Raw genomic sequence first — 24,774 nt, 5'->3', positions numbered from 1 at the left:
AACACCACCACTCCCCCTTTCCCCTCAGCACACACAAATGTGTTTATCTGATAGCATGAAACACTTTTGATCAGAATTTAGTGAAAATTTGGGGAGACAACTGGGGTAAGAATACTTATAGCTCAACAGTGTGAACTCATTCCATTTTAAGATTGGGAACTTTTTAAAAATGTTTGTTATTTTTGAGAGAGAGAGAGAGACAGAGAGACAGAGAGCAAGCAGAGGAGGGGCAGAGAGAGAGGGAGATACCGAATTGGTGTCTAAGCAGGCTAAGCAGGAACGGTGAGATCATGACCTGAGCTGAAGTCAGACGCTTAGTCGACTGAGCTATCCCAGAGCCCTATTTTTTATTTTATTAATGTTTACTTATTTATTTTGAGAGAGAGCACATGAGCAGGGGAGGGACAGAGACCGAGAAGGGAGAGAATCCTAAGCAGGTTCCCCATCGTCAGTGCAGAGCCCACTGTGGGACTTGATTTCATGAAACATGAGACCATGACCTGAGCTGAAATCAAGAGTTGGATGCTTAACAAACTGAGCCACCCAGGCGCCTTGAAAACTGGGCACTTCTTATAAGTCCTTTTCCCAGGAATTGGTCTACTCAGTTCCCACCCATATAGGGGCTCACCAGTACTCAGTTCCCACCCATACAGGGGCTCACCAGTACACTGGCTAGCTTGTTTCTCTTCCTCTCTCCTGGGTCTGTTATCTCATTAGCACCCTCTCCTTCCTGGACTATAGCCCCCCAATGCAAATTCTTATTCTTTATGCAGAGCACGGCAGTTCTCACTGGTGTCTGCTTCTAAGTTAAGGTCCAGACACATTTGCATATCCCAACACACCCAAATGTTCATCAGAACAAAAAAACTTTTTATTTGCCATTTTCCATTGTCTTGCTAAGGAGATTCTGGGTGTAAATGTCATTTTCTACTTCTTTGCACAAAGCAGTAAAAGTGAGGGAGATTTAGCACGAAGCTGCCTGGAATAAGACAAAATGGTACAGAAATAAGACATGTTAGGGAAGAGATGAACGTTTGCAGAACAGGTAGCTGCAGGAACATAGCAATGTCAACCTGGCAACCCAAAACCTAGAGGAATTCAGTTAGTAGGTAATAAGCATACTAAGAATTTTATCCAAAATAAATCAAGTCAGGGGAGCCTAGATGGCTCAGTCAGGTAAGCATCCAACTTTGGCTCAGGTCATGATCTTACGGTTCATGGGTTCAACCCCCATGTCGGGCTCAGAGCCTGGAGCCTGCTTCGGATTCTGTGTCTCCATCTCTCTCTCTGCCCCTCCCCGGCTCAGACTCTGTGTGTGTGTCTCTCTCTCTCAAAAATAATAAATAAACTTAAAAAAACAAAACAACAACAACAACAACAAAATAACTCAGTGGGAGTGTAGAAACAAGTCCCCCCTACCTCTAGCAAAATGAGTCTGGTAAGTAGGATAATCAACCAACTCCATACAATTACTAGGGGACCTGATAAAGCTCACCCATAGTCCTTCGAATACCGGGCCTCAAGAAGGGGTATGGAAGAAAACCCGAAATCTGAAAAGTTCATATGAAAAGGATTTAACTAAACATCCTAGCTGGTTGATATGGACTTGAAGACCCTCTGACACTCATGGTGTAATTAATCATATTTCCATTCTTGGGGGAAACAAATGTGATTAAATAAAAGTTATTACTGTCTATCACTTTTAAGAGTCATACTAATCATTATGTGCTTCTTCCAATAAGACAAACTGTACCAACTGCAACAAAGGAAAAGAGAATGTAATGATATTATAACTTCACTTAAAATCTATTTAAAAATTGACCAAGTACATCACAAATGTAACCAGTCACATTAATGCAAAGTCATAATAGTAACAATAGTATAGAAGTCATGTAGGAAGACTAATAGACCAGTGGAACAGAATAGAGAGCTTAGAAATATGTGGAAATTTGATATTTTATAAAAGCAGTATCACAAAACAATATAGAAAGGATTATTTCCTATGTAGCATGGAAAACTGGCTCATTATACAGGGGAAAATCAAGCTGGATACTGCATTGTTACCATATGCAAAGGGGATTCAAAATGGATTTTACAACATACTAATGTAATAGAAAATACAGAGACTATCTTTATGAACCAGGGGAAAGCTTGTTAAGCAAGACCCAAAATTACAAACATGAGATGAAAAATGATAATTCTGACTGCATAAACTTTAAAGATTTCTGCTCAATAAAGTACAAACTTATATGACAGGTGACTGGCTAGGAGAAGATATTAGCAGTGACTAAAATTTACAGGATATTTAAACTAGAATGTAGAAAGAGCTGTAAATAACTAGAAATAAAATTGGAAACTCAACAGAAAACTAAATAAAAGATATGAATAGGAAATTTGAAGTAAGGGAAGAGCAGAGGGCTAACAAATAATGAAGAACTACTCAACCTCACCAGTAAGCAGCTAAATAAAAAAATTAAAGCAAAAATGATACACAATTTAAATCAGATTGGCAAAAATGAGAAAAGATGATACACATCAGTTTGGCAAGAATATGGGGAAATAGTGTAAACTGATACAGTATTCTGAAAAGCAGTCTGGCAGAATTCATTGAAAATTAGTTAGTGTGTGCCTCAGACTCCATTATCTCAAGGTATACATATACCAGAGAAATTCTTGTATGGATCTGAAGGAGACTTCTACAGTAATATTCATTGCAGTGCTTCTGGTAATAGTGAGCCAGAGGCATGCTGGGATGGGTACATAAAATGTGAAGGATGTGGAATTCTATGCAAGTAGAAGAATTATATTTACACGTATATATGTATAAATGTATATATGTATATGTATACACACATAGCAGTATGGGTAGATCATAAAAACATAATGCTGAGCAGGAAAGTAAGAAATAGAACAGAATACATAAGATAGATCATTTATGTAAATTAAAACACATAGACATGCAATACAAATGTACATATTTTCTAAGAACATAAGCATGTTTTATAACATGTGTTGAACACATTAGAGTGAGGGAAAGGAAAATGAGATTAGGGATGGAGGTCAGAAAACTAAAACCAGTAATCATCATTACATAGATGGTCTCTCTATTAAGCAATGAACTGAGAAGTATGATGAACTAAATTTTCTACAACCGAGGTCTAATATGATAAATGATAAAAACCCATACATTTATGCAGTAATAGCTGCCAGGAAAATAATATGGCAAAAATAATAGATAATTGCAATGAAAATGGGAGAAAATAGTCTTAAGTAGCACTGACATTACTAGATATTTGAAGAGGATAATTTAAAGAAAACAAAGGAAAACAAAACAAATACCGTAAGTATGTTCTTCTTTCCAAGTCAATTTTTAAATTAATACCTCTCCAATCAAAACACCAATGGGATTTTTTGTAACCTTAGGTAAAGCTGATAGAAAGCTCACTAAATATAGTTTACTAAGCAGGTTAAGCTATCAAAGAATAGCCTGAATGAGAAGAGCAAAGAAAGAGACAGTAGCTTTCAAGATAGTATATCACATTATGATGCCGCAAACATTTATAAAAGGGCACAAAATAGATTCATTGAACTGTACAGAAACCTCAGAAACAGAACTTTATTACATGCAATAATTTTCTGTGTAATAAAAGAAACACTGCAAAATAAAGGCAGAGGAAAGAATGATTTTATGAATGCTTAGACAACTAGTCGATCATCTGGAGAAAATTAATTTAGAACCATAAAACTTAGAACCTTATATACCAAAATAGTTTCTTTTTAAAATCAATTCTTCTAAGCATTTTACATGCAATATTTCATTTAATCTTTACAATAAGTCTGTGAGGTACATATAATAGTTATAATGATTTTATAGATAAAAATTGAGGCATAGATTCTGTGGTTAATATCAGTCATTACAGAGACAACTATGTATTTTCTGGTAGGTATGGTTAAGATGAACTATGTGATGTGAATATATTTTTAAGTGTCATCCATCTTACATTGTTAGAGTGGAATTAACTTAAATAAAGTGAATTAATTCCTAAAAAACAAAAAACAAAAGACTGAGGCATAGAGAAATTTAAAAACTTATCTACCATCAAATCATCAGTATCTGGTAAGGGCAGTATCTGAACTCAAGCAATATAATACCAGAAATACGTTTTTATCCAGTGCATTATGAACAGCCCACTGTCTGCCTGGCACTGTACTTAGCACTGCATATGCATTATCTCATATACACCTTGTGGTGTATTGTCTGCAAAGAGAGTAGCCAAAATTCCTCCCTTCCCTGTAGTTGCTGCTCTTCCTATCAAGAGATGGAGTCTATTTCCCTTCTCCGTGAATTTGCACTGGCTTATGACCTGCTTTGACCAAAAGAATGTAGGAAAAATAATGTCATATAAGTCCTAGAGGCCAGGTCTCCAGAGGCCCAGCAGCTAATGCTTTCATTCACTTGGAGCCCTGAGCTCCCGTGTACCAAGACTAGCTACCCTGCTGGAGAAACCAGATGAAGGGAGAGGCCCAACTAGCCTCCAGGTATTCTGGTCTTCTCAGCTGTGAGTGATTCTCAATCACCCAGCTCCATTTGAGCCTCCAGATCACTGCAGCTGCCTGAGAACCTCCAGGCAATATGAACAGAAGAATTGCCAAGCTGAGCCAATGTAGATGAAGAATTAAGAGCAAATAAATTGTTTTGAGCCACAAAGTTTTGGCGTAATTTGTCATACGGCCATAGGTAACAATTCTTCTCATAATCCTATGAAGAATCATTATTGTTAGGAGTCTGCAGGGGAGGAACCAAGGTTCAGACTGGTTAAGTGATATGGCCAAGGTCATGTGACCACTCAGTAACAGAGCTGGGATTTGAAAGTAGATGTGTCTAATTCCAGAGTGCCCTCAACTTCATGTCCTCCTGTCTCTGAAAAGGGAACTCACATGCCTGAGTCATTCTGTTTCCCACCCAGAACATAGTCTGTAGAGAAGCATTCCATATTGCTTCTAGGAGTCTTAGAAAGACTGACTCTTCAGGAATATACAGAAATCTGTGGACTAATAATGCTCAACAGAATCTTAAAGAGGAGGTATGCATGAGTTGAGGGAGAAGTATTTCAATATTAGATGTAAGTGATTCCACTTATGTATTTTCAACATAGATAGTTGCCTCCCCAGAAAGGACAGCTCAGGCATCTCGAATATAGAAATATATCCCCCATGGAATACTGGGTGAGTCTTTGGCTTATTGTTTAACTGAGAGTTAACCTAGCTAACCTAAAACAAACATTTCAAACATGTCTGTCTCTTTTTTTGGTTGAAATTAAAAGCACTCTCTCTGAGAGATTTTCTTCGCTGACCAGCTTGTTGAAGGAATCAGTTTCTGCTTTTAATCAAGACACTAATAAGGGCTTAGATGAATTGGCCTGGCCTTGGGAGAGAATTTACTGGAGACCGAAGTAAGATCTTTGGGGTTTCAAAGACCTTCATTGTAATCCAATCTTTTTCTTTCTTTCTTTTTTTTTTTTTTAATGTATTTCTAGGAGAGAGAGACAGCGTGAGCAGGGGAGGGTCAGAGAGAGAGAGGGAGACACAGACTCTGAAATATGCTCCAGGCTCTGAGCTGGCAGTCAGCACAGAGCCCGACGCGGGGCTCGAACCCACGAACCGCAAGATCATGACCTAAGCGAAAGTCGTACGCTGCTTAACCTGACTAAGCCACCCAGGCACCCCTGTAATCCAATCTTGAACATGAGTGATGTGATGGTATCCAGAGTGTTTCCTAGGGTCTTTTCTAAAAGAAAAAAAAACAGGTCTGCTTGAGTTTCTAGAAATGGAATTTAGTTCTGTAGACTGATTTTGACAACTGAAGAGGTTTGTATGCTTTTGTTATGCCAGTTAAAAGAACCAACTCTATCATCTCTCTTGAGATCCAGAAACAATGTTATTTTATTTATTTANGCAGTGCTATTGCTGGGTCATAGGGGAGTTCTATTGTTAGTTTCCTGAGGAACCTCCACACGGTTTTCCAGAGGGGCTGTACCAGTTTACATTCCCACCAACAGTGTAGGAGGGTGCCTGAAACAATGTTATTTTAATTTTTTGCTTTGTTTGCTGCTTTTTAAAATTATTTTTGCCCCCTCACTTTGTTGCTCTTTAAATCTGTATCTTTTTGGCTTCTGTAGGAGTTGTATTTGTCTCTGCCTTCCACAGAACAGATATCATAGAAACATTTCTTCAAAGGATAAATGACAGCATTGCGAGTACTTCACAGCTCTGTTACTTTATGGCTTCTGTTTCCCTTTGTACACTTTGCTTCCAGAAAAAGTAGTTGCTTATATTTTTAAAATATGGAAAAGTAATACATTTAACCAAGCAGTTGTCAGGTATTACTACAATTGCATATTTGAAAACTCTCTCTCCTTTTTTTTCTTTTAGGAAAGATTAAAATGAAAGTATTGTGGTTAAAAACTAGAACAAAATACAGTTGACCATGAACAATGCAGAGGTTAAAGGCACCAACACTCCGCACCCCAGCTGTGCAGTTGAAAATCCACGTATAATTTTGATTTCCCCAAAACTTAACAATTAATAACCTATTGTTGACCAGAAACCTTACTGATAACACAGTTGGTTAAATGTTATATGTATTATATAATGTAATTTACAATAAAGTAAGCTAGAAAAGATGTTACTAAGAAAATCATAAAGAGAAAATACATTTATAGTACTGTACTATATTTATGGGAAAAAAATCCCATATAAGTGGACTGGTGCAGTTCAAACATGTTCAAGGTTCAACTGTAAAAAGAACTGGTAGCATAAGATCAATGAAGTTAAAATCACATACACATAGAGATCATAGCAAGGAACTTCCCAAATTAAAGTTAATGAGAAATGAAATTAGGTAGATTCAAAATTTAACAGATGAGTTCAACCACTTGTACAAATGATACAACAAAAGAAATCGCCTTCAAATATTAACTGAAGAATGTGGAAATATCCAAAATATAATTAAGGAGGCTTTTGTTAACTTCAGGGAGGCATGTTAAATGTTTCATATAAGAAAGTGTCCCAAAGGGACCAGCCAGATCATATAAATATGTCTATCAAGCTGAACTTAAAAAGAAAAAACGACACCCCTCCCACCCCAGCATTGGGATGAGATAAAATGTTTGCCAATCATAGATGCTATAAGAGGCTAATATCCAGAATATATATAAAAAAAACTTCCACAACTCAACAATAACAAAAAACATATTCTCCAACTTGAAAATGGATAAAGAACTTTAACAGACATTTCTCCAAAAATCTATGAATTGCTAACAAGCCCATGATAAGACAAGTAACATCACTAATCATTAGGAAAACGCAAACCAAAACCGCACTAAGATGCCATTCTATACCCATTAGAATGCCCAGTTTAAAAAGCAGAAAATAACAAGTGTTGGTGAGGATATGGAGAAATTAGAATTTTTGTGCACTGCTGGTAGGAATATAAAGTGTAACCACTATGGAAAATAATATAGTAGTTCATCAGAAAATTAAAAACAGAATTACCATGTGATTCTAGTTCTGGGTATATATCCAAAAGAATTGAAAGCAGGAACTTAATATAATATATATGTGCATGTGTGTGTGTGTGTTCAGTAAAAGATTAAAGGGGGAAAAAAAATGTGTAGGGTGGGGAAATAGTAATTGCTAAATTTAAAAGGAACATAAATTAGTGTCATGTACTTAAAATTTAGTTTTTTACTATTTTGGTCACATTAAAGAACTAGAGATTGTTTCAATGAAATTAAAATTGTATTTGTGTCACCTGGGGGCTCGGTTAAGTGTCCAGCTCTTGATTTCTGCTCAGGTCATGATCTCACGGTCCCGAGATGGAACCCCCACAACAGGCTTGCATTGAACATGGAGTCTGCTTAAGATTCCCTCTCCCTCTCCCCCCGCCCCTCTCTCTCTCTCAAAGAAAAGAAAAAAAATTCATTAAAAATTTAAAAAGTAACATTGTCTCCAGCAAAGATTTACACACCATTCTAGCTTTTGTGCTGCTTGCTTTACATCTCTCTCTTCAGGCTTCTTCAATCAACAGTTCTTTGGCCATAAAGTTGGGGTTTTGGTTTGTTACTAGGAGAATCCAGGCTAAATGCCTTCTGTGGGGAAAAAAACATAAAAAACAAAAAGCTGAACTGAACTCGCTTTCAGCAGCTTCGTCTCCAAATGTGCTTGACCAAGATAAGGAAGTAAGACTCATCTTTATGAAGCATGTGTGCAACAAAGATTCTAGCAATAAGCTTTCACTTTATTTTGTCTTAACAGTTACTTATAACAGCAGAGACAATGTAAAGCTGCCCTGTAGGCTGATGGTGAGCAGGGAAGAGCTGAGAGCCACACAGCTACAGGAGATGTAAAGGACAGAAAAGGGGAGGTGGCCAATTGGAACATTGTTAAGCTCTTCTTTATTAATATTAAGGCTTGGATTCCAAATCCTGGCGTTCTCTCTAGCTGTGTGACTTCGAACAAGTTCACTAAACTCTTCTGAACTTTAGTTTCCTGAAACTTAAAATAGGAATAAGGAGAATCCTTATACCATAGATTTGTCATGATCAGCAAATGACTATGTGTAAAGCACCTAGAATGAAGCCAGGCAATGAAATTGCTTAATGAATGTTAAGCAGAGCCCTTCAAGACTATGAGTTGGAGGCTAAGCTCCTCAACCCCTCAGGGGACCAAAGCACATAGGAAGCAGAGTCAGCAAGAGCAGAAGACGACAGCCTATTGTTGTTAATATTAGTTAAGTCAATAATCATTGACTAGCACCCATGAAATGGGGTGTCCTATGCAAACACAAAGATGATTCAGACAGAGACTCTATGACCCAAAAAGCTATTGGCAGATAAGAGGCGTATGGTCACCTGGCTCCTGGTGAACAGAACCCTATTTTTTAGGATTCACAGTAGAGTGAGTGTCAGGGTGATAACTCCACCGGCCAGCATTCATTCTATGCAGAAAACCCTCCTTGCATGAGGCCACTGATACAGAGCAAAGAACATAGGTTTTAGAGTAAAACAGACCTGAGTCTCTGGTCTGATTTGGACAAGGTGGAGCATTGCTGAGCTTCAAATAGCCTCATCTGTAAAATGGGGATGATATTTACCTTATAAGGTTGTTGTAATAATTGACATGATGCAGGTCAAAACACTTAGCACAGATAGTCAGTGAGTGTTAATTCAGTGAACAAATATTTATTAAATACCACTCTTTCAGGCAACCAAAACAAAACAAAAGAAAGGAAGAAAGAAAAAAAAAAAGACCTAGTTCCTAGAGAAATCTGGGAAGAAAAAAATATTCAGAGCAAGAGAACTATGTCCAGGAAGGCTTACAGTTGCCAAGCACTATGCAAATCGAATGCTTTACACAAGTTTACTCATTTGATGCTCACTTGATCAAGAGTTATGAATTAGATGCTGTTATCCTCTAATACCCCCATTTTACAGGGGTGTGGCTACAGAAGAGGCAAGACAGGCAATATTCAGATTGTGGTGAATCTCATAGCATGCACCAAAACTGTGGCCTGTGCTGGGCCCTTTATGTTTGCTCCTCCCAATCCACTCTTCACCCTCTACCCCACACAAGGCCCAATATCGAAGGCTATGTGCCTGTCTTACACTGAGCTTCTGCCCCTGGTTATCTCTACAGAGGGATGAATCTAAGTCAGGGTGTTGGTTCCCCTGGCTCCCTCTCTGGGAGCTGGCTGCATTCCTCACTGAAGGCCACTTCTCTGAAGGAGGCCAACTCCCCATGACTCTCCACTTTGATTCCACTTCATGCTCCTCTTTTTAGATCTCTACGCTTGGGGGACCCAGCATCCAGTCAGCCACCACAGGAGATCACTGCACTATCCTTGTAGGTTTCCTCACATCCATGACTTTATAAATAAATCCAAACACTTTTTCATCCATCTCCAAAGCCACTTCCTAAGTCCAGGCTGTCCCTTCACTAGATGACAGGAGTAGCATTTTAACTAGTTTTACTGCATCCCCTCTTTTGGGGGAGGTGAGGGGTAAGGCAGAAGAGGTTGGAGAGAAGGGCATGAAAAGGAAATGGTTTTATTCTTCTCCAATCATTGATTTTTGTCTTTGGTGGTAGTAGTGTTGAATCTTGCTTTTGGTAATATGTTGGGTAGTTTTCACAGTTTAATGATTACTTTCTGTTATTAAAATTTAGTCAGCTTTAATCCCAACTTTTATTCTATTTTTTGAAGAATTTATCATAAAAATCATCAAATATATAATTTTCAAACGTATAAGAATAAACAGAATATAATATAATAAAATGTCCCATTGCCCCAGATTGAATTATTGCCAACAATTTGCCAGGTATTCTAATTTCGTTTTTCGTTTTCTCTCGATTATTTTAAAGCAAATTGCAGATATCATATATATTCATTTGTAAATGTTTTGATATATATCAATAATATATAAGGCAAATTTTTAAAAAACAAATTCTAATGCCATTACCACACCTAACGTAACAATTACTTTTTTCTTTTAAGTTTATTTATTTTGGGAGATACAGAGACAGCATGAGCAGGGAAGGGCAGCGGAGAGTAAGGAAAAGAGAGAATCTCAAGCAGGCTCTGCACTGTCAGCACAGAGCCCAATGCAGGGCTCAAACTCACAGAACCGTGAGATAGTGACCTGAACCAAAACCAAGCATCAGACGCTTAACCAACTGAGCCACCTACACACCCCAAAACAATTATTTCTTCGTTTTCATATAACACCCAGTACATACTTGAATTTATGCAGTTGCTCCCAAATGCCTTGTGCAGTTGTTTTCTCTCAGTTAGGATCCAAACAATTTATAATCCTTCCTCCCTTTTTCTCTTAATCTCATTTATTTGTTGAAGAAACCAGGTCATTCATCCTGTACAATGTCCCACAGTCTGGATTTGGCTGACTATATCCTTGTGATATTGTTTAACATGTTCCTCTAGCTCTCAAATTTTCCATGAGCTGGATCTGGAGGCTTGATTAAATTCAAGATAAATTTCTTGGCATATATGGGGCTATGAACTTCATCTTTTTGATGTACTTCAATCTGTTCCCTATATAGCAACTAAGTAGTTAAAAAAAAATTTTTTTTTTTAAATTTCTGAGAGAGAGAGACAGTGTGAGCAGGGGAGGGTTAGAGAGAGAGGGAGACAGAATCTGAAACAGGCTCCAGACTCTGAGCTAGCTGTCAGCATAGAGCCCGACACGGGGGTTGAACCCACAAACCGTAAGATCATGACCTGAGCCAAAGCTGGACGCTTAACCGACTGAGTCACTCAGGCACCCCACAACTAAGTAGTTTTTAAACATATATAAATTTGATAATGTCACAATACCCTACCCCCACCATGCTTAAAAACAGTGAGTTGTGTCCTAGGGCTCTAAATCTAAAGATCAAAGTCCTTAACAGAGTTATAGGAAGCTGCTTTTTCATTGTCATATCGTACTGCATTTACCAAATTCCACCACACTGACTTTCTCTTAATATTTTACATTCCAGAAGCCTCCACCCTTTAACCTATTTCTGGAGAAAACTCAAACTGCACAGTAAGGCTCTTGGACCACCTTGCAAGTGACTACAAAAGAGAGAGGGACAAGGCTAATCCAGTGAGCAAGATCCAACTGGTAGGATTCCAGTGTTGCTCTTGTCTCTTCTAGTCACTCATTGTTTCATATATTCTGTGCAGTCAAACTGGTATTATGTATTTATTAATAAATTTACATGCAGGTTAGTTACCATATAGTGCAATAATGACTTCAGGAGTAGATTCCAGTGATTCATCCCGTATGTATAACACCCAGTGCTCATCACAACAAGTGTCCTCCTTAATGCCCCTTACCCATTTAGCTGCCCCCTCCCCCGCCAATCCCTCCAGCAACCCTCAGTTTGTTCTCTGTATTTAAAAGTCTCTTTTGTTTTGTCCTCCTCCTTGTTTTCATATTATTTTTGCTTCCCTTCCCTTATGTTCATGTTTTGTATCTTAAATTCCACATATGAATGAAGTCAGATGATATTTGTCTCTAACTAATTTTGCGTAGCGTAATACCCTCTAGTCCCATCCATGTTGTTGCAAATGGCAAGATTTCATTCTTGATTCTTGATTTCATTCTTTGATTGCTGAGTAATACTTCATTGTGTATATATACCACATCTTCTTTACCCATCTTTACCCATTCATCCATCAATGGACATTAGGCTCTTTCCATACTTTGGCTTTTGTTGATAGTGCTGCTAGAAGCATTGGGATACATGTGCCCCTTCGAAACAGCACACCTGTATCCATTGGATAAATACTTAGTAGTGCAATTACTGGGTCAGAGGATAGTTCTATTTTTAACATTTTGAGGAACATCCATCCTGTTTTCCAGAGTAGCTGCACGAGGTTGCATTCCCACCAGCAGTGCCAAAGAGATCCTCTTTCTCCACATCTTCACTAACATCTGTTGTTGCATGAGTTGTTAATGTTAGTCATTCTCACAGGGGTGAGGTGGTATCTTATTGTGGTTTTGATTTGTATTTCCCTGGTGATGAGTGATATTGAGCTTTTTTTTCATGTGTTTGTTAGCCATCTGGATGTCTCCTTTGGAGAAGTGTCTACTCATGTCTTTTGCACATTTCTTCACTAGATTATTTGGGTTTTTTTTGGGTGTTGTGTTTGATAAGTTCTTTATAGACTTTGGATAGTAGCCTTTTATCTGATATGTCATTTGCAAATATCTTCTCTCATTCTGTTGGTGCCTTTTAGTTTTGCTGATTGTTTCCTTCACTGTGCAGAAGCTTTTTATTTTGATGAGGTCCCAATAGTTCATTTTTGCCTTTGTTTCTCTTGCCTCTGGAGACATGTTGAGTAAGAAGTTGCTGAGGCCACAATTGAAGAGGTTTTTGCCTGCTTTCTCCTCTAGGATTTTGCTGGCTTCCTGTCTTACATTTAGGTCTTTCATCCATTTTGAGTTTACTGTGTATAGTGGAAGAAAGTGGTCCACGTTCATTTTTCTGCATGTCACTGTCTAGTTTTCCCAGCACCATTTGCTGAAGAAACTGTCTTTATTCTGTTAGATATTCTTTCCCGCTTTGTCAAAATTAGGTGGCCATATGTTTGTGGGCCCATTTCTAGCTTCTCTATTTTGTTCCATTGATCTGAATGTCTGTTCGTGTGTCAGTACCATTCTGTCTTGATGCTTACAGCTTTGTAATACATCTTGAAGTCCAGGATTATGATGCCTCCAGCTTTGGATTTCTTTCTCAGGATTGTTTTGGCTATTTGGGGTCTTTTCTGGTTCCATACCAATTTTAGGATTGTTTGTTTTAGCTCTGTGAAGAGTGCTTGGTGTTACTTTGATAGGGATTGCATTGGATATGTAGATTGCTTTGGGTAGTATAGAAATTTTAACAGTATTTGTTCTTCCAATCCAGGAGCATGGAATATTTTTCCAATTTTTGTGTCTTCTTCAATTTCTTCACTTTCTACAGTTTTCAGTGTATAGATTTTTCACCTCTTAGGTTAGATTTGCAATCAAACTGATTAACACAATGGCCTTTTACCCACTGTCTCCACTTCTGTTTGCATCTCTGCCCTTGTTTATAGCCTCATCATCTAACTAAGGGACTCCATTCCATACCCAAACTATCCAATGTGCTATAATAAGCAGGGAAATGGAAATGTGTTCCAGACCATCCTGAACAGTAAGCACCACAGACACCTGGTACAATAGCTAGTGAACTGCAAGAACAATCAGCATGAGTGATGCAAAAGGAAAATATACCATCTCAAGAATGCTCCTGGTGCATGACAGCATTCTACTCTAGAGTTATGGTGTCACCCTTACTCCTCCCTCCGTCTAAGTATATGAAAGTCAGTAGCTAGTTAAGCACAAAACCTGAGTACCAAGAGAACAACAACAACAATTAAAACTGGTTGCTGTGTGTGTTGGGAGTTGACAGGACATTGGAGGCCTGGTATGGTATAAGGACAAAGCTAGGAGGGGTTAAAGATACCTACTGGAGAGAAATTGAAACAGTGGGCCATATGGAAAAAAAAACAATTGATATGACCCCTTTTGGGCCTTGAAGGAGTTATCAAGGGAGGCAGACATAAAAAGTAACAATAAAACAAAATTAAAAATAAAAATTATAATGGAAATCTGTATAAAGTCCTATGTGAGAAAGCCAACCTCTGCTTGGAGGAATTAGAAAAGGTTTCACTCAATATTTTAAGAGCAGACATTTGTTATGAACTCTTGAAGTAAGATGAGATTTCTTGCATGCCTGGTGGGTAAGGGTCATCTGAGTAGGGGAAAGTTTTCAATTAGCAATAATCATGCTTCAGATAAACCTCATTGGCTATAATACTGCCACTGTGCAAAGCTTAAGGGTCATTTGAATAGAAGCAATACATGAGCAAAGATATGGAAGCAAAGGAGGGCAGTATGGGTTAAGTGTTGGGCCAATGATTTAGATAGAGTTGAAAATTAACCATATTTGCAGAAAGTAGGCATAGAGGTTGAATGTGGGGCAGAGGTACAAAACCAGATTGTTCAGCATCTGGGTACAGCAGCAGAACAATTAGGCTAAGAATCTGGGTTTTGGAGAAATACCATCCTGGCTCTGAAACTCAGATGCCATGTAAGGGCTACACTTTGGGAGGCGACTCTCTGTGCAGGAAGCTGTTGGAGGCCTCAAACTCACAAAACAGGTGGTCTTCTCAGGGGCTGACCTCACTGCCTATTACGTGATCTTTTCTGGTCAGTCACTGGTTCAGTGACTCAACAGGGGAATTATCAGCAAGATCAGGTCTGATCTGATTTCTTTAATACATAGTCACTTGACCCTATACTATAGATTAACCCTTTCAAGACCTCACTTTTTTTCCTTTTTTTTTTTTTTTTTAGAGAGAGAGAGAGAGAGAGTGAGAGAGAGCAGGAGAATGCAAGTGAGGGAGGAGCACAGGGAGAAGGAGAGAGTCTCAAGCACGCTCAGCCCAGAGCCTGATATGGAGCTGGGTCTCATGACTGTGAGATCATGACCAGAGCGAAAATTGAGAGTTGGACGCCTACCTGACTGAGCCACCCAGGCACCCCAAAACTTCACTTTTTAATGTCAGAGATGCAAAAAATTCAGAAAATGGAAGATTGAATTGCAATAGACAGTATTTGTTTCTTCTGTCTTTATGAGAATCCTTCCAAGCTTTACTTTGGTAAACACTTTCTTGACAAATCCCACTGTTCATCTACAGAACATTGGCCCACAAGACCCCCTAACATACTCTTTAGAACAGAAAGGGCCTTCTGGAAAGTCTTTGGCTTTACAGCTTATGCTGATGTCACACTAGACCTGAGATCTTCATTGTATTTACTATGAATGAGACTTCTGAACACATTGCCTGACATGGGCCAGCTAGTGACTAGTTAATGTTCTGTTTCAACAATGTTGTCAAGTGCTTACACACACCTAAGATAACTTCTTTACTTTTTCTTTTATTCTCTTCTTTTTTTTTTTAATGTTTTCCTGAAAATATGAAAATTGCCAAGATCATGGCCTGTCACCCCTACAGCATGTAAATCTTAAAAACAAAGACATTCAGGGGAGTCTGGGTGGCTCAGTTGGTTAAGTATCGCACTCTTGATTTCCCCTCAGATCATGATCTCAAAGTTTGTGAGTTTGAGCCCTGTGTTGTGCTTTGTGCTGACAGTGTGGAGCCTGCTTGGGATTCTGTCTCCCTCTCTCTGTCCCTCCACTGTTCATGTTCTCTCTTACTCTCTCTCAAAATAAGTAAATAAACATTAAAAATAAATTAAAAAATAAAACTTGAAAAAAAGAACAAAGACATTCAGATACATAAGTACTGAGTGATGATCTAACTCGTGAAATTTAATATTGATAAAATACTATTATCAACACGTAGTCCATATTCAGTTTTCATTGATTGTCCTGATATCATCTTTTTTGGGAACTTTTTCCTCCAATCTGAGATTCTATCATGTCCTGTTACTCTGAAACATTTCCTTAGTCTTTCATTGACAGTAGGTATACTAATAATTTTTATTAATAAAGAAACATCAACACAGAGCCCAAATAATGTAAGTAATGAGGCATGTCAGAGAGTGAATTTTAATTCTCATTTTATTTTATAAGAGCGCTTTGCAATAGTCCGTGTGAGAGATGATGTGGAAGTTAAACCAACAAAACAGACATTGTTTTCAAAAGGGGCACAAAGAGGACTCGATTTTGTGTGGGAGGTAGGTGAGGAGGAAGGGTCCGTGATCACTCCAAGGTTACTAACATGGTAGTCGGCACAGAAAGAGTGCCAAGCATTGCTGAGAGAATACTGTGAGAAACTGCAATGAAGGGGAAGATGATCACTAACTTGGATTTGCTGAGGGTAAGTTGCCTCAGGAGTGACCAGGAGAGTTATTTATTAGTAAGGTATAACCTATCCCAGTGTGCCTGGGCCCTGCCCAGTTAGAGCCCTAAAAGTCTGCTTCCTGGAAATCTCATTCATAGGCAAAATGGGACAGTTCTTTGCCCTTTAATAGGTAGGCCATTAGTAACATAAGCTTGAAGCCCAGAGAGTAAAAGCGATCATTTGAAACTTTGGGAGGGATTGAGACAACTCAAGAAGAAAAACCAGATGAGAAGGCCTCAGAGGCTCTGCTGGAAGCTAAGACCCGGAGCATTTCTCTTTCTGGGCCAGCAATTTCCCTAGCTCAGCAATCATAAAATAAGCATTGATTAACTTACTGTGTATTTCAAATTACTTTTTGCACTACTGTGAGTTGTTCATATACTTGCTGTCTTAGGAAGATAAATGAAATCAAATTTATTATCCATCGAGGTCATCATTATTGCCCCTTCAGTCTGTGACTTCTTTACTAGACTCATTATTAATTTGGGAGATTTAACTTCTTTTTAGTGTTACTCATTTTTCATTCAGTTCTTTACAACCACTTTCCATAGTGGCTTGTGATCATTACTTTTCAGTTTTCGGTTTCTCAATAGCCTTTTCTACCATATGGTCCATTTTCAGCATCATGAAGTTCACTGGAGTGGAACATTGTTAAATAAAATAAGTTTAAAGTTTGTTAAGCTCTGTATCTATAAAAATTATAGAAACTATGCTCTTCTCTATTATTATTCAAAAGTAATGGGTATACTTGGACTTTACTTGATGTATAGATTTACTGTATTAATATATTAATGTATTAAACACAGTTTTGTTATCTAATTGTTATTTGGTCCTCATTTGGTCACAAATGTTTTATTTCATTTTTTAAAAATTGTTTAAAATGTTTTATTTATTTCTGAGAGAGAGACAGCATGAGCAGGGGAGGGTCAGAGAGGGAGACACAGAATCTGAAACAGGCTCCAGGCTCTGAGCTAGCTGTCAGCACAGAGCCCGACATGGGGCTCCAACCCACAAACCGTGAGATCATGACCTGAGCTGAAGTCAGACACTTAACTGACTGAGCCACCCAGGCGCCCCTGGTCACAAATGTTTTAATTCAGTAAGTCAGATATAAGTAATTAGTTTGGTTCAAGGTCTTAATAACAGATCTAACAGGGCCTGAGAGGTCATCTATCCAAGGCTTTTCCTGTCTTTGCTTTCATACTTAGCCTTCTTGAAGATAGCACATGTTAAACTTGACACAATTATAAAATACTGTAAAGTTTTATGCTTCTGTGTCAGTTTCTCATACTGATCTTATTCGATTCCTACAGCTGTTAAGTGAATAAGTCAAGTATTGCTATCATTGTTATTTCAAAAATGAGGCACCTGAGGCATATAAGTGACTTGACCAATGTCATAAGATGAAACAATGGAGATAACAGTGGAAGGAGACATAATTTATAACCCTAAACTGATAGTCTTCTGATAGCATCAGGTGGCCAGCCCCCACTCTNGTAAGTTGCCTCAGGAGTGACCAGGAGAGTTATTTATTAGTAAGGTATAACCTATCCCAGTGTGCCTGGGCCCTGCCCAGTTAGAGCCCTAAAAGTCTGCTTCCTGGAAATCTCATTCATAGGCAAAATGGGACAGTTCTTTGCCCTTTAATAGGTAGGCCATTAGTAACATAAGCTTGAAGCCCAGAGAGTAAAAGCGATCATTTGAAACTTTGGGAGGGATTGAGACAACTCAAGAAGAAAAACCAGATGAGAAGGCCTCAGAGGCTCTGCTGGAAGCTAAGACCCGGAGCATTTCTCTTTCTGGGCCAGCAATTTCCCTAGCTCAGCAATCATAAAATAAGCATTGATTAACTTACTGTGTATTTCAAATTACTTTTTGCACTACTGTGAGTTGTTCATATACTTGCTGTCTTAGGAAGATAAATGAAATCAAATTTATTATCCATCGAGGTCATCATTATTGCCCCTTCAGTCTGTGACTTCTTTACTAGACTCATTATTAATTTGGGAGATTTAACTTCTTTTTAGTGTTACTCATTTTTCATTCAGTTCTTTACAACCACTTTCCATAATGGCTTGTGATCATTACTTTTCAGTTTTCGGTTTCTCAATAGCCTTTTCTACCATATGGTCCATTTTCAGCATCATGAAGTTCACTGGAGTGGAACATTGTTAAATAAAATAAGTTTAAAGTTTGTTAAGCTCTGTATCTATAAAAATTATAGAAACTATGCTCTTCTCTATTATTATTCAAAAGTAATGGGTATACTTGGACTTTACTTGATGTATAGATTTACTGTATTAATATATTAATGTATTAAACACAGTTTTGTTATCTAATTGTTATTTGGTCCTCATTTGGTCACAAATGTTTTATTTCATTTTTTAAAAATTGTTTAAAATGTTTTATTTATTTCTGAGAGAGAGACAGCATGAGCAGGGGAGGGTCAGAGAGGGAGACACAGAATCTGAAACAGGCTCCAGGCTCTGAGCTAGCTGTCAGCACAGAGCCCGACATGGGGCTCCAACCCACAAACCGTGAGATCATGACCTGAGCTGAAGTCAGACACTTAACTGACTGAGCCACCCAGGCGCCCCTGGTCACAAATGTTTTAATTCAGTAAGTCAGATATAAGTAATTAGTTTGGTTCAAGGTCTTAATAACAGATCTAACAGGGCCTGAGAGGTCATCTATCCAAGGCTTTTCCTGTCTTTGCTTTCATACTTAGCCTTCTTGAAGATAGCACATGTTAAACTTGACACAATTATAAAATACTGTAAAGTTTTATGCTTCTGTGTCAGTTTCTCATACTGATCTTATTCGATTCCTACAGCTGTTAAGTGAATAAGTCAAGTATTGCTATCATTGTTATTTCAAAAATGAGGCACCTGAGGCATATAAGTGACTTGACCAATGTCATAAGATGAAACAATGGAGATAACAGTGGAAGGAGACATAATTTATAACCCTAAACTGATAGTCTTCTGATAGCATCAGGTGGCCAGCCCCCACTCTGTATTCATATAATATCACCAAAGTTGTAAAGCACACCTGAACTGTGAACAGATGACCTTGCCACCACATTGCTCTTATTCTTTACTATAATTTTATGGAAATCCAGCTCATATTTAAAAACCTAGAACCCACAGGATAGAAATTGACTTATGAGATGTAGAAGATAAAGAGAAGCACCTGAGAAAATGATTTTATTTTGTTCCTCCCGCACCCTGCCACACTCCACACCAATCACCTGCATGTTCAAGTCCTTCAAGTGTCTCAGTGGATTCTCTATACGACTGTGGCATATTGTGTTTTCTACAAATGGCCACAACAATATCTCTCATCCTACCCACTCATCTTACAATGTGCTTTGAGAGTTCTTCCATGGAGAGGTGGTATTTAGGGTCCTTCTCCTTGAACCCGGGTGACTGGTGATGCTATGTGACAGCTGAGGCTATAACATAAAAGGTGACACAAGTCAGCCTGGTTCTCTTGGGATGTTTGTTCTTGGAACTCAGCTGTCATGTGATAAGGGTTCCCTGGCAACCATATGGAGAGTTCATGTGAAGGCGTTTCAGTTGATAACTCCAGCTAAGTTCCCAGTCAGTAGTCAGCATCACTGACCAGACATACAGTAAGTGAGCCTTTAGATGATTTCAGTTCCAAGTCAAGAGTGCCTCTCCTAACACGACCATCCCCAATTCCAGGCAAACCAAAACAGTTGGTCACCCTACTTTAGGTGATGAGCCACATCTCCTCCCTCCTCAGAACAACTTCTGTGGATTTAGGATCCTCCACTATTACATGGCCCAAAGCTCCAGGCAAAATATCTCCTTCAAAGTGAGACAATTCAAGCACAAGCCAAACTCAGAGGTAATATTTCAGGGGACTAAAACATCCTCCTCAGATTAGCAGTCTGGCACTTAACTGCCATAGTAGGAAGTTTACTCCATAGTTGAGTTGAAAGGCCTGGGAATGCTAATAACTAAACTGTTGCCAGTCTTTTTATGCACCATGATGAGGAACTGAAACATATGGCCTCTACTGGTACACCCAACCTCTAGAATTTATATGTTAATGTAAATGAGTTGATCATTTTGTCTCCTGAAGCTGAGTTCCCCTATAGGATCTGGGAGGGAGAATGTGAGAATTATAAAGATGATTTAGTAAGTTACTACTTAGAAACTTTACTGTTTTTACATTTAGACACAAAATTTATCTAGAATTAATTTTTGTGTATTGTATGAGTTAGGGGTCATGTTTTGTTTCTCCTCTAAGGATATCCAACACTGGAGAAACCATCTTTTCTCCACTTCTCTGCATTGCTACCTTAAAGGTAAAGCAAGTCTCAAAATGCATATGGGTCTTTTCTGTACTCTGTAATTTTCTATTCTTGCACTCACACCTAACCCTCTTTGTTACTATAATAATTATTCATTTCAGTATAGCATATATTCCTATGTTATATGCTTCTTCAATGTTTTTTAATTATTCTTAACTGTTTGCATTTCATATAAATTTTACTATCACCTTTTCAACTCAAAAAATTTCTGTTGACGTTTTAATAAGATCACATTGAACTGGAAGTCAATTTAGAAAGAAGTGACATTGTTTCAACACTGAGTCTTCTAATCTAAGAACATGTATCTGTATATTTCAGGTATTAAAAATTTATCTCATTAACATATTTTTGCTGGATTTACTACCATATATTTGATATTTTTGAAAGTATTAAAAATTGTGTCTTTTTAAAAACTTATTTTCTATTTGTTGCTGGGTATAGAAATAGAATTCAGTTTTGTATGTTGTCTTTGCACCCATCAATTTTAATGAACATATTAAATATAATAATCTTAGACTATTTTGAATATTTATGTTTAAAATCATATTTCTTGAAGTTAATGACACATTATTTCACTTCTAATCCTTATACCTTTTATTTTTTTCTTGCTTCATTGCACTGGCTTGTAGAATATTGAATGGAAAGCAGACATCATTTTCTCATTCTTATTTTAGAGGGAAAATAGTCACCATTTTATTATTAAGTATATTACTTCTGTACATTTTTTATATATACCATTTATCATATTATGTAAGTTCTCTATTATCTCTAATTTTCTGAAACATTTATCATAGATATGTAATATACGGCTTTGACATTAGAGGCTCTACCCACTACCACTTATTGTAAATTATTTAATAATTACATTTAGTTTTTACTGAAAAAAATTTTTAAGTTTGTCTTTATTTATTTTGAGAGAGAGAGAGAGCAAGCAGGGGAGGGGCAGAGAGAGAGGGAGAGAGAGAATCCCAAGCAGGCTCCACACTGTTAGCATAGAGCCTGACATGAGGCTTGAACTTACAGACTGCGAGATCATGACCTGAGCCAAAGTCAAGAGTCAGACTCTCAACCACCTGAGCCACCCAGCTGCCCTACTTTTTACTGAAATTTTACACAGAACTTCAATATATAGAGGATAGAAGTTGAACTTGCCTGCTTCAAGCTGAGGTGAGAGTTTGGGAGCACTACTCATACAGATACTCTGTTTTGTTTGTTTGTTTTTTGCCACTAAGCAGTAGCCTCAGCTGTAGTACTGCACCAAACCAACTTGCTTTCTTCAAACTATTTCCTTGCTCTCTGAAGCTCTCACATATATAATTCAATAAAAATTAAATAATGAATTGCTAACATCTATTGAACATTTACCTTTTCCCAGGTATGTTTGTTGTTAAGTGAATTATCTTGTTTAATCATCATAATCATCCCAGGAAGAAGAGAAGACTGAGGCTTGGAAAGTTTAAATAACTTAGCCCAAGAACACATAGCTGGCAGGTGGTCAATTTTATTCCATTATCTACTACTCTTAGTGGATAAAGTAATCTGTTTTCCAGTGAGGACACCTTTTATTTCTAACCAATGTAGCTAGCTATGTTTGAAAACACCTCATGCTTCAAGTTCTAGGAGCCTCTGTTACATGTTTCCTTTTACCCTCATAGCAGCACAGCTGGCTAAATACGTGATGAAAGACACATAATGGGAGGTGACGATAAGAAGTGCTGTTTGCTATTTGAAAATTTGTATCCAGGGTAACACATTCCTTCTGAAAATGTATTATCAAGACTAAACATATTAATTATTCAGATGTCATCTCAGATGTAGTACTTGTCAAAAACAGAGAGCTGTTTTCCCAAAACACCTCACTCCTAATGTGCCTAATATCAGAAGCTGTTCATGTTCACTCTAGTTTACTGCTGTGCTTCACTTTGGAACTTCTCTATTAAATATACATTGTCTTAGGTGAGTTGGTGAGTTATTCATTGTCTTAAGATATCTGAGGACTCAGATACTAATTTATTTTATGTTCCAATATGTTGCAGTATAGATAACATTGAACCTGGTCTTTCATTAATTTTTTTTTTATTTTTTAAGTTTATTTATTTATTTTGAGAGCAAGAGAGCACAAGTGGGGGAGTAACAGAGACAGAGGGAGAGAGCATCCCAAGCAGGCTCCACACTGTCAGTGCAGAGCCTGATGTGGGGCTTTTACTCATGAACCATGAGATCATGACCCGAGCCCAAATCAAGAGTCGGATGCTTAACTGATTGAGCCACCGAGGCGTCCTTCATTAATTTTTTTAAAAAGTAATCTCTACACCCAGTATGGGGCTAGAACTTACAATCTCTAGGTCAAGAGTCACATTCTCTACCCACAGCCAGCCAGGAGTTCCATTAGTATTTTTTTCTTGTGGGATTTATGAAGGATTACTTCCTCTCTCCCTCTCTCTTTGTGAATGTCTCTCTCTTTCTCTCATTCTCCCTCTCTCAAAACATTAATTATTGCAATTTCTTAACAAAGAATTATTCTTCGATTTAACACACAGTAGCTTGGAGCTATTTATTTATATCCATGACCAACATTTCTCACAAAGGAAGGCAGACAGCTCTCCCTTCTGAAATTCAGGTATGTTGATGGAAGCTCCAAAGAAATTCCATATGAACTTATCTAGGGCATAACCTGTCTTAACTTGTCTGTCATCCTGTCTCATTTCCTCCCCTCTTGGGGCAGACCTGAGCATTCCTAGTCTTCCTAACCTCTTCTCTTGCTCCTCTCTTTCCTGTACTATGAGAAAGATTCTCTTAGTTTATCCTGCTCTTTCCATTCCTGTTGCAGATCAAGGCCAAGAGAAATCAAGTCCAGAAAAAACATATCATTTATCCCTTGGTAGGACTAATCAGGTTAGAAGTGTATACAGAAACATTGAATGCAAATATTTCTTTCTTTTCCTTTTCTTTTTTCCTTTTTTAAGAGAGAGAGAGAGGTGGGGAGAAAGAGACAGCATGAGCACAAGTACACATGTGTGCATGGGGGAGGGGTAGAGGGAAAGAGAGAATCCCCAGCATGCTCCATGCTTGGCATGAAACCTAACCAGGGGCACTATCTGAGCCGAAATCAAGAGTGTGATGCTTAACCTACTGAGCCACCCAGGCACTCCTGGGTGCAAATATTTCTAATCCAACCCTGTATTAGCCTTTAAAATTAGATTCCTTACAGACCATTGGCCATCCAGATCTTTATCTTAGCTTTAGAAGTGACTGTATCTTTACTACTTAGATTCCTAAATTGTTGTGAATCTAATTCTTTTAATGTCTTCTAGGAAAGCAAGTTATTGCTTTCATCAACAACTCATGTCAAAGTTTAATGGTTTTTAATGGCTCTTCTACTTCAGTCAGAGATAATTATTTTCATGAAACACTTGGATCTGCATTCCAATTTATGCATACGTAAGAGTCTCTGTCATAGGCTGTCTGTCTTGGCTACACCCTGGGGATTTTTTTTAATAGCGTGCAAACGCCTTGGATGCTACCAAATAAGAATTCTAGGAAAAACAAGGCAGATAACAAATATGTAAAGACTGAGGGGAGTACCAAATGAAAATCAACCATGAAGCTAAGTTTCTGAGAATGGGGTGGGTGATGTATGAAGATAATGAACTACTTAACAAGAGGACAAAATGGGGAAACCATAGGGCCAGAGAGAGAAGAAGAAAAATTTCTTGTCTACTCTCTTAGGATCTCTGGCTGGGCCTGAGAATTAAACTGACATAAAGCAAATTAACAGGAGAAACACATACAAGTTTCATTAGAAGTTTACATGTGCATGGAAATCTTCACAAGAAAATGACGCAGAGTAGTACCCAGGGCAAAAAGTTTATATACCTTTTAGCTAAAGAAATAATACATTTGGAAAACATGATAGGATGGGCAACAGGGGTTTGAGCTAGAGGCAATAAATTATGGGGAAGTGACCAGAAGATAT

At 38.0% G+C, this 24,774-nt stretch overlaps 1 protein-coding gene and 1 pseudogene across 5 annotated transcripts in view; one reads left to right on the top strand and one right to left on the bottom strand.

Moving 5' to 3' along the window:
* Nucleotides 1-24,774, top strand: part of MIER3 (MIER family member 3) — a 187,054-nt gene that overhangs the window by 26,229 nt on the left and 136,051 nt on the right. For all 5 annotated transcript variants that reach the window (XR_013337294.1, XM_077772988.1, XM_077772991.1 and 2 more), the window contains one exon: nucleotides 11,554-11,678. The gene's annotated coding sequence lies outside the window, so the exon portion shown is untranslated. The remainder of the gene's footprint in view (nucleotides 1-11,553; nucleotides 11,679-24,774) is intronic.
* On the bottom strand, nucleotides 14,256-14,420 carry LOC144239064 (U4 spliceosomal RNA; annotated as a pseudogene).

The sequence above is a fragment of the Crocuta crocuta genome, unplaced genomic scaffold, assembly GCF_008692635.1.
Source record: "Crocuta crocuta isolate KB4526 unplaced genomic scaffold, BGI_CrCroc_1.0 scaffold107, whole genome shotgun sequence".
NCBI lineage: Eukaryota > Metazoa > Chordata > Mammalia > Carnivora > Hyaenidae > Crocuta > Crocuta crocuta.
This window is presented reverse-complemented; position numbering and strand designations above follow the sequence as displayed.